Below are 14,087 nucleotides of genomic sequence, written 5' to 3'. Positions count from 1 at the left end.
CAGACGCCAGCATGCAATGGCCTACTCGTTTTGAATGACACAATAGTATGTTTTACATACACTGTGAAGCAGAATGTGCAACTTTTTTAAAAAGCTTCTTGTTAATACGATGTAACGTGATGCAGTATATTTCACTGCAGTAATCCAATTTTGTTAATATGCCTGTCAATTTAGAATGTATACTTGTCTGGTTTTGTGCATTCTTGTAACATTTGATCTATAAGGGTCAAACATTGAATAAGTGATGTTAGGACAAAGTGTGTGTGTTTGTTTGAAAGAAACCTGTACAGAGAACTCAGGTGAGACCTGTTGTTCTTGTGATACAGGTCAAACGGTGTTTTTGTGTTCCACGAAGCATCTGGAGCAACTCATTGTCTTTGAAATAGGGAGGACGCTCGGATCATTCATTAGTTACAAGGCATACCACTTGAAAGTTACACGTATAGGAGGAGGTACATTCTCTACAACACGAATTGTAGTTTTGTCTCACGTGTTGACGTAGATTTTGTCTAACTAGGACTAGAAATGCTCCTTGCTGATTAACGTCTGGATGTTCGTTACCTATCGGTTGAAGCAAACCCCACTGCTGTTATTGAGACACTGTGCACCAATAAGGGTCCAACACATTGACGGCCTTCAGGCCAGGAAAGTCACAACATTTGCACACGAAGGACGCATTCACGCAAGTACCCCGTGCTCCGTTTTAAAATGAAACATCTTTGAATTGTGTTGTGTTTTGAATTAGATGATTTTATTTCTTCATTAAAAGCTTGTATCAATTTTCATCTGGAAGACTTCATTGAAAAGGACATTTCGTGTGAATTTTCTCTCGTCATTAAGTAGATGGCCTTGCCTGGGGTTCGGTTCAATGCGGACACAAACTGTACACACACACAGTGTACACACAGTGTACACACACAGTGCTGGTTGTATTGTATAGGTGACTTCCAAGTCAGCCATATTGCATGGGGGACATTGTGCTGGTTGTATTGTATAGGTGACTTCCAAGTGAGCCATATTGCTTGGGGGACATTGTGCTGGTTGCCATGTTCTATAGGTGACTTCCAAGGCAGCCATATTGCTTGGGGGACATTGTGCTGGTGGCCATGTTCTATAGGTGACTTCCAAGTCAGCCATATTGCTTGGGGGACATTGTGCTGGTTCTATTGTATAGGTGACTTCCAAGTCAGCCATATTGCATGGGGGACATTGTGCTGGTTGTATTGTATAGGTGACTTCCAAGTCAGCCATATTGCATGGGGGACATTGTGCTGGTGGCCATGTCCTATAGGTGACTTCCAAGTCAGCCATATTGCATGGGGGACATTGTGCTGCTTGTCTTGTATAGGTGACTTCCAAGTCAGCCATATTGCTTGGGGGACATTGTGCTGGTTGTATTGTATAGGTGACTTCCAAGTCAGCCATATTGCATGGGGGAAATTGTGCTGGTTGCCATGTTGTATAGGTGACTTCCAAGTCAGCCATATTGCATGGTGGACATTGTGCTGGTGGCCATGTTCTATAGGTGACTTCCAAGTCAGCCATATTGCATTTGGGACATTGTGCTGGTTGTCTTGTATAGGTGACTTCCAAGTCAGCCATATTGCATGGGGGACATTGTGCTGGTTGTGTTGTATAGTTGACTTCCAAATCAGCCATATTGCATGGGGGACATTGTGCTGGTTGTATTGTATAGGTGACTTCCAAGTCAGCCATATTGCATGGGGGACATTGTGCTGGTTGTCTTGTATAGGTGACTTCCAAGTCAGCCATATTGCTTGGGGGACATTGTGCTGGTTGTATTGTATAGGTGACTTCCAAGTCAGCCATATTGCATGGGGGACATTGTGCTGGTTGCCATGTTGTATAGGTGACTTCCAAGTCTGCCATATTGCATGGGGGACATTGTGCTGGTGGCCATGTTCTATAGGTGACTTCCAAGTCAGCCATATTGCATTTGGGACATTGTGCTGGTTGTATTGTATAGGTGACTTCCAAGTCAGCCATATTGCATGGGGGACATTGTGCTGGTTGTATTGTATAGGTGACTTCCAAGTCAGCCATATTGCATGGGGGACATTGTGCTGGTTGCCATGTTGTATAGGTGACTTCCAAGTCAGCCATATTGCTTGGGGGACATTGTGCTGGTTGCCATGTTCTATAGGTGACTTCCAAGTGAGCCATATTGCTTGGGGGACATTGTGCTGGTTGCCATGTGTATAGGTGACTTCCAAGTCAGCCATATTGCATGGGGGACATTGTTCTGGTGGCCATGTTCTATAGGTGACTTCCAAGTCAGCCACATTGCATGGGGGACATTGTGCTGGTTTCTTGTATAGGTGACTTCCAAGTCAACCATATTGCATTAGGGACATTGTGCTGGTTGCCATGTTGTATAGGTGACTTCCAAGTCAACCATATTGCATGGGGGGCATTGTGCTGGTTGCCATGTTGTATAGGTGACTTCCAAGTCAGCCATATTGCATGGGGGACATTGTGCTGGATGCCATGTTTTATAGGTGACTTCCAAGTGAGCCATATTGCATGGGGGACATTGTGCTGGTTGTGTTGTATAGGTGACTTCCAAGTCAGCCATATTGCATGGGGGACTTTGTGCTGGTTGTGTTGTATAGGTGACTTCCAAGTCAGCCATATTGCATGGGGGACATTGTGCTGGTTGTATTGTATAGGTGACTTCCAAGTGAGCCATATTGCTTGGGGGACATTGTGCTGGTGGCCATGTTCTATAGGTGACTTCCAAGTCAGCCATATTGCATGGGGGACATTGTGCTGGTTGCCATGTCCTATAGGTGACTTCCAAGTCAGCCATATTGCATGGGGGACATTGTGCTGGTTGCCATGTTGTATAGGTGACTTCCAAGTGAGCCATATTGCTTGGGGGACATTGTGCTGGTTGTGTTGTATAGGTGACTTCCAAGTCAGCCATATTGCATGGGGGACATTGTGCTGGTTGTCTTGTATAGGTGACTTCCAAGTCAGCCATATTGCATGGGGGACATTGTGCTGGTGGCCATGTTGTAAAGGTGACTTCCAAGTCAGCCATATTGCATAGGGGACATTGTGCTGGTTGCCATGTTGTATAGGTGACTTCCAAGTCAGCCATATTGCATGGGGGACATTGTGCTGGTTGTATTGTATAGGTGACTTCCAAGTGAGCCATATTGCTTGGGGGACATTGTGCTGGTTGCCATGTTCTATAGGTGACTTCCAAGGCAGCCATATTGCTTGGGGGACATTGTGCTGGTGGCCATGTTCTATAGGTGACTTCCAAGTCAGCCATATTGCTTGGGGGACATTGTGCTGGTTCTATTGTATAGGTGACTTCCAAGTCAGCCATATTGCATGGGGGACATTGTGCTGGTTGTATTGTATAGGTGACTTCCAAGTCAGCCATATTGCATGGGGGACATTGTGCTGGTGGCCATGTCCTATAGGTGACTTCCAAGTCAGCCATATTGCATGGGGGACATTGTGCTGCTTGTCTTGTATAGGTGACTTCCAAGTCAGCCATATTGCTTGGGGGACATTGTGCTGGTTGTATTGTATAGGTGACTTCCAAGTCAGCCATATTGCATGGGGGAAATTGTGCTGGTTGCCATGTTGTATAGGTGACTTCCAAGTCAGCCATATTGCATGGTGGACATTGTGCTGGTGGCCATGTTCTATAGGTGACTTCCAAGTCAGCCATATTGCATTTGGGACATTGTGCTGGTTGTCTTGTATAGGTGACTTCCAAGTCAGCCATATTGCATGGGGGACATTGTGCTGGTTGTGTTGTATAGTTGACTTCCAAATCAGCCATATTGCATGGGGGACATTGTGCTGGTTGTATTGTATAGGTGACTTCCAAGTCAGCCATATTGCATGGGGGACATTGTGCTGGTTGTCTTGTATAGGTGACTTCCAAGTCAGCCATATTGCTTGGGGGACATTGTGCTGGTTGTATTGTAATGGTGACTTCCAAGTCAGCCATATTGCATGGGGGACATTGTGCTGGTTGCCATGTTGTATAGGTGACTTCCAAGTCTGCCATATTGCATGGGGGACATTGTGCTGGTGGCCATGTTCTATAGGTGACTTCCAAGTCAGCCATATTGCATTTGGGACATTGTGCTGGTTGTATTGTATAGGTGACTTCCAAGTCAGCCATATTGCATGGGGGACATTGTGCTGGTTGTATTGTATAGGTGACTTCCAAGTCAGCCATATTGCATGGGGGACATTGTGCTGGTTGCCATGTTGTATAGGTGACTTCCAAGTCAGCCATATTGCTTGGGGGACATTGTGCTGGTTGCCATGTTCTATAGGTGACTTCCAAGTGAGCCATATTGCTTGGGGGACATTGTGCTGGTTGCCATGTTGTATAGGTGACTTCCAAGTCAGCCATATTGCATGGGGGACATTGTTCTGGTGGCCATGTTCTATAGGTGACTTCCAAGTCAGCCACATTGCATGTGGGACATTGTGCTGGTTTCTTGTATAGGTGACTTCCAAGTCAACCATATTGCATTAGGGACATTGTGCTGGTTGCCATGTTGTATAGGTGACTTCCAAGTCAACCATATTGCATGGGGGGCATTGTGCTGGTTGCCATGTTGTATAGGTGACTTCCAAGTCAGCCATATTGCATGGGGGACATTGTGCTGGATGCCATGTTGTATAGGTGACTTCCAAGTGAGCCATATTGCATGGGGGACATTGTGCTGGTTGTGTTGTATAGGTGACTTCCAAGTCAGCCATATTGCATGGGGGACATTGTGCTGGTTGTGTTGTATAGGTGACTTCCAAGTCAGCCATATTACATGGGGGACATTGTGCTGGTTGTATTGTATAGGTGACTTCCAAGTCAGCCATATTGCATGGGGGACATTGTGCTGGTTGTATTGTATAGGTGACTTCCAAGTGAGCCATATTGCTTGGGGGACATTGTGCTGGTGGCCATGTTCTATAGGTGACTTCCAAGTCAGCCATATTGCATGGGGGACATTGTGCTGGTTGCCATGTCCTATAGGTGACTTCCAAGTCAGCCATATTGCATGGGGGACATTGTGCTGGTTGCCATGTTGTATAGGTGACTTCCAAGTGAGCCATATTGCTTGGGGGACATTGTGCTGGTTGTGTTGTATAGGTGACTTCCAAGTCAGCCATATTGCATGGGGGACATTGTGCTGGTTGTCTTGTATAGGTGACTTCCAAGTCAGCCATATTGCATGGGGGACATTGTGCTGGTGGCCATGTTGTAAAGGTGACTTCCAAGTCAGCCATATTGCATGGGGGACATTGTGCTGGTTGCCATGTTGTATAGGTGACTTCCAAGTCAGCCATATTGCATGGGGGACATTGTGCTGGTTGCCATGTTGTATAGGTGACTTACAAGTCAGCCATATTGCATGGGGGACATTGTGCTGGTTGCCATGTCCTATAGGTGACTTACAAGTCAGCCATATTGCATGGGGGAAATTGTGCTGGTTGTCTTGTATAGGTGACTTTTAAGTCAGCCACATTGCTTGGGGGACATTGTGCTGGTTGCCATGTTCTATAGGTGACTTCCAAGTCAGCCATATTGCTTGGTAGACATTGCGCTGGTTGCCATGTTGTATAGGTGACTTCCAAGTCAGCCATATTGCTTGGGGGACATTGTGCTGGTTGCCATGTTGTATAGGTGACTTCCAAGTCAGCCATATTGCATGGGGGACATTGTGCTGGTGGCCATGTTCTATAGGTGACTTCCAAGTGAGCCATATTGCATGGGGGACATTGTGCTGGTTGTCTTGTATAGGTGACTTCCAAGTCAGCCATATTGCATGGGGGACATTGTGCTGGTTGTGTTGTATAGGTGACTTCCAAATCAGCCATATTGCATGGGGGACATTGTGCTGGTTGTATTGTATAGGTGACTTCCAAGTCAGCCATATTGCATGGGGGACATTGTGCTGGTTGTATTGTATAGGTGACTTCCAAGTCAGCCATATTGCATGGGGGACATTGTGCTGGTGGCCATGTCCTATAGGTGACTTCCAAGTCAGCCATATTGCATGGGGGACATTGTGCTGGTTGTCTTGTATAGGTGACTTCCAAGTCAGCCATATTGCTTGGGGGACATTGTGCTGGTTGTATTGTATAGGTGACTTCCAAGTCAGCCATATTGCATGGGGGACATTGTGCTGGTTGCCATGTTGTATAGGTGACTTCCAAGTCAGCCATATTGTATGGGGGACATTGTGCTGGTGGCCATGTTCTATAGGTGACTTCCAAGTCAGCCATATTGCATTTGGGACATTGTGCTGGTTGTCTTGTATAGGTGACTTCCAAGTCAGCCATATTGCATGGGGGACATTGTTCTGGTTGTGTTGTATAGGTGACTTCCAAATCAGCCATATTGCATGGGGGACATTGTGCTGGTTGTATTGTATAGGTGACTTCCAAGTCAGCCATATTGCATGGGGGACATTGTGCTGGTTGTCTTGTATAGGTGACTTCCAAGTCAGCCATATTGCTTGTGGGACATTGTGCTGGTTGTATTGTATAGGTGACTTCCAAGTCAGCCATATTGCATGGGGGACATTGTGCTGGTGGCCATGTTGTAAAGGTGACTTCCAAGTCAGCCATATTGCATGGGGGATATTGTGCTGGTTGCCATGTTGTATAGGTGACTTCCAAGTGAGCCATATTGCATGGGGGACATTGTGCTGGTTGCCATGTTGTATAGGTGACTTACAAGTCAGCCATATTGCATGGGGGACATTGTGCTGGTTGCCATGTCCTATAGGTGACTTCCAAGTCAGCCATATTGCATGGGGGAAATTGTGCTGGTTGTCTTGTATAGGTGACTTTTAAGTCAGCCACATTGCTTGGGGGACATTGTGCTGGTTGCCATGTTCTATAGGTGACTTCCAAGTCAGCCATATTGCTTGGTAGACATTGCGCTGGGGGACATTGTGCTGGTTGCCATGTTGTATAGGTGACTTCCAAGTCAGCCATATTGCATGGGGGACATTGTGCTGGTGGCCATGTTCTATAGGTGACTTCCAAGTCAGCCATATTGCATGGGGGACATTGTGCTGGTTGTCTTGTATAGGTGACTTCCAAGTCAGCCATATTGCATGGGGGACATTGTGCTGGTTGTGTTGTATAGGTGACTTCCAAATCAGCCATAGTGCATGGGGGACATTGTGCTGGTTGTATTGTATAGGTGACTTCCAAGTCAGCCATATTGCATGGGGGACATTGTGCTGGTTGTATTGTATAGGTGACTTCCAAGTCAGCCATATTGCATGGGGGACATTGTGCTGGTGGCCATGTCCTATAGGTGACTTCCAAGTCAGCCATATTGCATGGGGGACATTGTGCTGGTTGTCTTGTATAGGTGACTTCCAAGTCAGCCATATTGCTTGGGGGACATTGTGCTGGTTGTATTGTATAGGTAACTTCCAAGTCAGCCATATTGCATGGGGGACATTGTGCTGGTTGCCATGTTGTATAGGTGACTTCCAAGTCAGCCATATTGCATGGAGGACATTGTGCTGGTGGCCATGTTCTATAGGTGACTTCCAAGTCAGCCATATTGCATTTGGGACATTGTGCTGGTTGTATTGTATTGGTGACTTCCAAGTCAGCCACTTTGCATGGGGGACATTGTGCTGGTTGTATTGTATAGGTGACTTCCAAGTGAGCCATATTGCTTGGGGGACATTGTGCTGGTTGCCATGTTCTATAGGTGACTTCCAAGGCAGCCATATTGCTTGGGGGACATTGTGCTGGTGGCCATGTTCTATAGGTGACTTCCAAGTCAGCCATATTGCTTGGGGGACATTGTGCTGGTTGTATTGTATAGGTGACTTCCAAGTCAGCCATATTGCATGGGGGACATTGTGCTGGTTGTATTGTATAGGTGACTTCCAAGTCAGCCATATTGCATGGGGGACATTGTGCTGGTGGCCATGTCCTATAGGTGACTTCCAAGTCAGCCATATTGCATGGGGGACATTGTGCTGCTTGTCTTGTATAGGTGACTTCCAAGTCAGCCATATTGCTTGGGGGACATTGTGCTGGTTGTATTGTATAGGTGACTTCCAAGTCAGCCATATTGCATGGGGGAAATTGTGCTGGTTGCCATGTTGTATAGGTGACTTCCAAGTCAGCCATATTGCATGGTGGACATTGTGCTGGTGGCCATGTTCTATAGGTGACTTCCAAGTCAGCCATATTGCATTTGGGACATTGTGCTGGTTGTCTTGTATAGGTGACTTCCAAGTCAGCCATATTGCATGGGGGACATTGTGCTGGTTGTGTTGTATAGTTGACTTCCAAATCAGCCATATTGCATGGGGGACATTGTGCTGGTTGTATTGTATAGGTGACTTCCAAGTCAGCCATATTGCATGGGGGACATTGTGCTGGTTGTCTTGTATAGGTGACTTCCAAGTCAGCCATATTGCTTGGGGGACATTGTGCTGGTTGTATTGTATAGGTGACTTCCAAGTCAGCCATATTGCATGGGGGACATTGTGCTGGTTGCCATGTTGTATAGGTGACTTCCAAGTCTGCCATATTGCATGGGGGACATTGTGCTGGTGGCCATGTTCTATAGGTGACTTCCAAGTCAGCCATATTGCATTTGGGACATTGTGCTGGTTGTATTGTATAGGTGACTTCCAAGTCAGCCATATTGCATGGGGGACATTGTGCTGGTTGTATTGTATAGGTGACTTCCAAGTCAGCCATATTGCATGGGGGACATTGTGCTGGTTGCCATGTTGTATAGGTGACTTCCAAGTCAGCCATATTGCTTGGGGGACATTGTGCTGGTGGCCATGTTCTATAGGTGACTTCCAAGTCAGCCATATTGCATGGGGGACATTGTGCTGGTTGCAATGTCCTATAGGTGACTTCCAAGTCAGCCATATTGCATGGGGGACATTGTGCTGGTTGTCTTGTATAGGTGACTTCCAAGTCAGCCATATTGCTTGGGGGACATTGTGCTGGTTGCCATGTTCTATAGGTGACTTCCAAGTCAGCCATATTGCTTGGGGGACATTGTGGTGGTGGCCATGTTCTATAGGTGACTTCCAAGTCAGCCATTTTGCTTGGGGGACATTGTGCTGGTTGCCATGTTGTATAGGTGACTTCCAAGTCAGCCATATTGCATGGGGGACATTGTGCTGGTGGCCATGTTCTATAGGTGACTTCCAAGTCAGCCATATTGCATGGGGGACATTGTGCTGGTTGCCATGTTGTATAGGTGACTTACAAGTCAGCCATATTGCATGGGGGACATTGTGCTGGTTGTATTGTATAGGTGACTTCCAAGTCAGCCATATTGCATGGGGGACATTGTGCTGGTTGCCATGTCCTATAGGTGACTTTCAAGTCAGCCATATTGCATGGGGGAAATTGTGCTGGTTGTCTTGTATAGGTGACTTCCAAGTCAGCCATATTGCTTGGCGGACATTGTGCTGGTTGCCATGTTCTATAGGTGACTTCCAAGTCAGCCATATTGCATGGGGGACATTGTGCTGGTGGCCATGTTCTATACGTGACTTCCAAGTCAGCCATATTGCATTTGGGACATTGTGCTGGTTGTATTGTATAGGTGACTTCCAAGTCAGCCATATTGCTTGGGGGACATTGTGCTGGTTGTATTGTATAGGTGACTTCCAAGTCAGCCATATTGCATGGGGGACATTGTGCTGGTTGCCATGTTGTATAGGTGACTTCCAAGTCAGCCATATTGCATGGGGGACATTGTGCTGGTGGCCATGTTCTATAGGTGACTTCCAAGTCAGCCATATTGCATTTGGGACATTGTGCTGGTTGTATTGTATAGGTGACTTCCAAGTTAGCCATATTGCATGGGGGACATTGTGCTGGTTGTATTGTATAGGTGACTTCCAAGTGAGCGATATTGCTTGGGGGACATTGTGCTGGTGGCCATGTTCTATAGGTGACTTCTAAGTCAGCTATATTGCATGGGGGACATTGTGCTGGTTGCCATGTCCTATAGGTGACTTCCAAGTCAGCCATATTGCATGGGGGACATTGTGCTGGTTGTCTTGTATAGGTGACTTCCAAGTCAGCCATATTGCATGGGGGACATTGTGCTGGTTGTATTGTATAGGTGACTTCCAAGTCAGCCATATTGCATGGGGGACATTGTGCTGGTGGCCATGTCCTATAGGTGACTTCCAAGTCAGCCATATTGCATGGGGGACATTGTGCTGGTTGTCTTGTATAGGTGACTTCCAAGTCAGCCATATTGCTTGGGGGACATTGTGCTGGTTGTATTGTATAGGTAACTTCCAAGTCAGCCATATTGCATGGGGGACATTGTGCTGGTTGCCATGTTGTATAGGTGACTTCCAAGTCAGCCATATTGCATGGAGGACATTGTGCTGGTGGCCATGTTCTATAGGTGACTTCCAAGTCAGCCATATTGCATTTGGGACATTGTGCTGGTTGTATTGTATTGGTGACTTCCAAGTCAGCCATATTGCATGGGGGACATTGTGCTGGTTGTATTGTATAGGTGACTTCCAAGTGAGCCATATTGCTTGGGGGACATTGTGCTGGTTGCCATGTTCTATAGGTGACTTCCAAGGCAGCCATATTGCTTGGGGGACATTGTGCTGGTGGCCATGTTCTATAGGTGACTTCCAAGTCAGCCATATTGCTTGGGGGACATTGTGCTGGTTGTATTGTATAGGTGACTTCCAAGTCAGCCATATTGCATGGGGGACATTGTGCTGGTTGTATTGTATAGGTGACTTCCAAGTCAGCCATATTGCATGTGGGACATTGTGCTGGTGGCCATGTCCTATAGGTGACTTCCAAGTCAGCCATATTGTATGGGGGACATTGTGCTGCTTGTCTTGTATAGGTGACTTCCAAGTCAGCCATATTGCATGGGGGACATTGTGCTGGTTGTATTGTATAGGTGACTTCCAAGTCAGCCATATTGCATGGGGGAAATTGTGCTGGTTGCCATGTTGTATAGGTGACTTCCAAGTCAGCCATATTGCATGGTGGACATTGTGCTGGTGGCCATGTTCTATAGGTGACTTCCAAGTCAGCCATATTGCATTTGGGACATTGTGCTGGTTGTCTTGTATAGGTGACTTCCAAGTCAGCCATATTGCATGGGGGACATTGTGCTGGTTGTGTTGTATAGTTGACTTCCAAATCAGCCATATTGCATGGGGGACATTGTGATGGTTGTATTGTATAGGTGACTTCCAAGTCAGCCATATTGCATGGGGGACATTGTGCTGGTTGTCTTGTATAGGTGACTTCCAAGTCAGCCATATTGCTTGGGGGACATTGTGCTGGTTTTATTGTATAGGTGACTTCCAAGTCAGCCATATTGCATGGGGGACATTGTGCTGGTTGCCATGTTGTATAGGTGACTTCCAAGTCTGCCATATTGCATGGGGGACATTGTGCTGGTGGCCATGTTCTATAGGTGACTTCCAAGTCAGCCATATTGCATTTGGGACATTGTGCTGGTTGTATTGTATAGGTGACTTCCAAGTCAGCCATATTGCATGGGGGACATTGTGCTGGTTGTATTGTATAGGTGACTTCCAAGTCAGCCATATTGCATGGGGGACATTGTGCTGGTTGCCATGTTGTATAGGTGACTTCCAAGTCAGCCATATTGCTTGGGGGACATTGTGCTGGTGGCCATGTTCTATAGGTGACTTCCAAGTCAGCCATATTGCATGGGGGACATTGTGCTGGTTGCAATGTCCTATAGGTGACTTCCAAGTCAGCCATATTGCATGGGGGATATTGTGCTGGTTGTCTTGTATAGGTGACTTCCAAGTCAGCCATATTGCTTGGGGGACATTGTGCTGGTTTCCATGTTCTATAGGTGACTTCCAAGTCAGCCATATTGCTTGGGGGACATTGTGGTGGTGGCCATGTTCTATAGGTGACTTCCAAGTCAGCCATTTTGCTTGGGGGACATTGTGCTGGTTGCCATGTTGTATAGGTGACTTCCAAGTCAGCCATATTGCATGGGGGACATTGTGCTGGTGGCCATGTTCTATAGGTGACTTCCAAGTCAGCCATATTGCATGGGGGACATTGTGCTGGTTGCCATGTTGTATAGGTGACTTACAAGTCAGCCATATTGCATGGGGGACATTGTGCTGGTTGTATTGTATAGGTGACTTCCAAGTCAGCCATATTGCATGGGGGACATTGTGCTGGTTGCCATGTCCTATAGGTGACTTTCAAGTCAGCCATATTGCATGGGGGAAATTGTGCTGGTTGTCTTGTATAGGTGACTTCCAAGTCAGCCATATTGCTTGGCGGACATTGTGCTGGTTGCCATGTTCTATAGGTGACTTCCAAGTCAGCCATATTGCATGGGGGACATTGTGCTGGTGGCCATGTTCTATACGTGACTTCCAAGTCAGCCATATTGCATTTGGGACATTGTGCTGGTTGTATTGTATAGGTGACTTCCAAGTCAGCCATATTGCTTGGGGGACATTGTGCTGGTTGTATTGTATAGGTGACTTCCAAGTCAGCCATATTGCATGGGGGACATTGTGCTGGTTGCCATGTTGTATAGGTGACTTCCAAGTCAGCCATATTGCATGGGGGACATTGTGCTGGTAGCCATGTTCTATAGGTGACTTCCAAGTCAGCCATATTGCATTTGGGACATTGTGCTGGTTGTATTGTATAGGTGACTTCCAAGTTAGCCATATTGCATGGGGGACATTGTGCTGGTTGTATTGTATAGGTGACTTCCAAGTGAGCGATATTGCTTGGGGGACATTGTGCTGGTGGCCATGTTCTATAGGTGACTTCTAAGTCAGCCATATTGCATGGGGGACATTGTGCTGGTGGCCATGTTCTATAGGTGACTTCCAAGTCAGCCATATTGCATTTGGGACATTGTGCTGGTTGTATTGTATAGGTGACTTCCAAGTTAGCCATATTGCATGGGGGACATTGTGCTGGTTGTATTGTATAGGTGACTTCCAAGTGAGCGATATTGCTTGGGGGACATTGTGCTGGTGGCCATGTTCTATAGGTGACTTCTAAGTCAGCTATATTGCATGGGGGACATTGTGCTGGTTGCCATGTCCTATAGGTGACTTCCAAGTCAGCCATATTGCATGGGGGACATTGTGCTGGTTGTCTTGTATAGGTGACTTCCAAGTCAGCCATATTGCTTGGGGGACATTGTGCTGGTTGCCATGTTCTATAGGTGACTTCCAAGTCAGCCATATTGCTTGGGGGACATTGTGCTGGTTGTATTGTATAGGTGACTTCCAAGTCAGCCATATTGCATGGGAGACATTGTGGTGGTTGTATTGTATAGGTGACTTCCAAGTCAGCCATATTGCATGGGGGACATTGTGCTGGTGGCCATGTCCTATAGGTGACTTCCAAGTCAGCCATATTGCATGGGGGACATTGTGCTGGTGGCCATGTTCTATAGGTGACTTCCAAGTCAGCCATATTGCATTTGGGACATTGTGCTGGTTGTCTTGTATAGGTGACTTCCAAGTCAGCCATATTGCATGGGGGACATTGTGCTGGTTGTGTTGTATAGGTGACTTCCAAATCAGCCATATTGCATGGGGGACATTGTGCTGGTTGTATTGTATAGGTGACTTCCAAGTCAGCCATATTGCATGGGGGACATTGTGCTGGTTGTCTTGTATAGGTGACTTCCAAGTCAGCCATATTGCTTGGGGGACATTGTGCTGGTTGTATTGTATAGGTGACTTCCAAGTCAGCCATATTGCATGGGGGACATTGTGCTGGTTGCCATGTTGTATAGGTGACTTCCAAGTCAGCCATATTGCATGGGGGACATTGTGCTGGTAGCCATGTTCTATAGGTGACTTCCAAGTCAGCCATATTGAATTTGGGACATTGTGCTGGTTGTGTTGTATAGTTGACTTCCAAATCAGCCATATTGCATGGGGGACATTGTGCTGGTTGTATTGTATAGGTGACTTCCAAGTCAGCCATATTGCATGGGGGACATTGTGCTGGTTGTCTTGTATAGGTGACTTCCAAGTCAGCCATATTGCTTGGGGGAC

The sequence above is a fragment of the Petromyzon marinus genome, unplaced genomic scaffold, assembly GCF_048934315.1.
Source record: "Petromyzon marinus isolate PM22_M1 ecotype Great Lakes invasive population unplaced genomic scaffold, UKy_Petmar_22M1.pri1.0 PM_G_Scaffold_60, whole genome shotgun sequence".
In the NCBI taxonomy this organism is placed as follows: domain Eukaryota; kingdom Metazoa; phylum Chordata; class Hyperoartia; order Petromyzontiformes; family Petromyzontidae; genus Petromyzon; species Petromyzon marinus.
The sequence above is the reverse complement of the archived record's forward strand: the minus strand, read 5'-3'. Positions refer to the sequence as shown.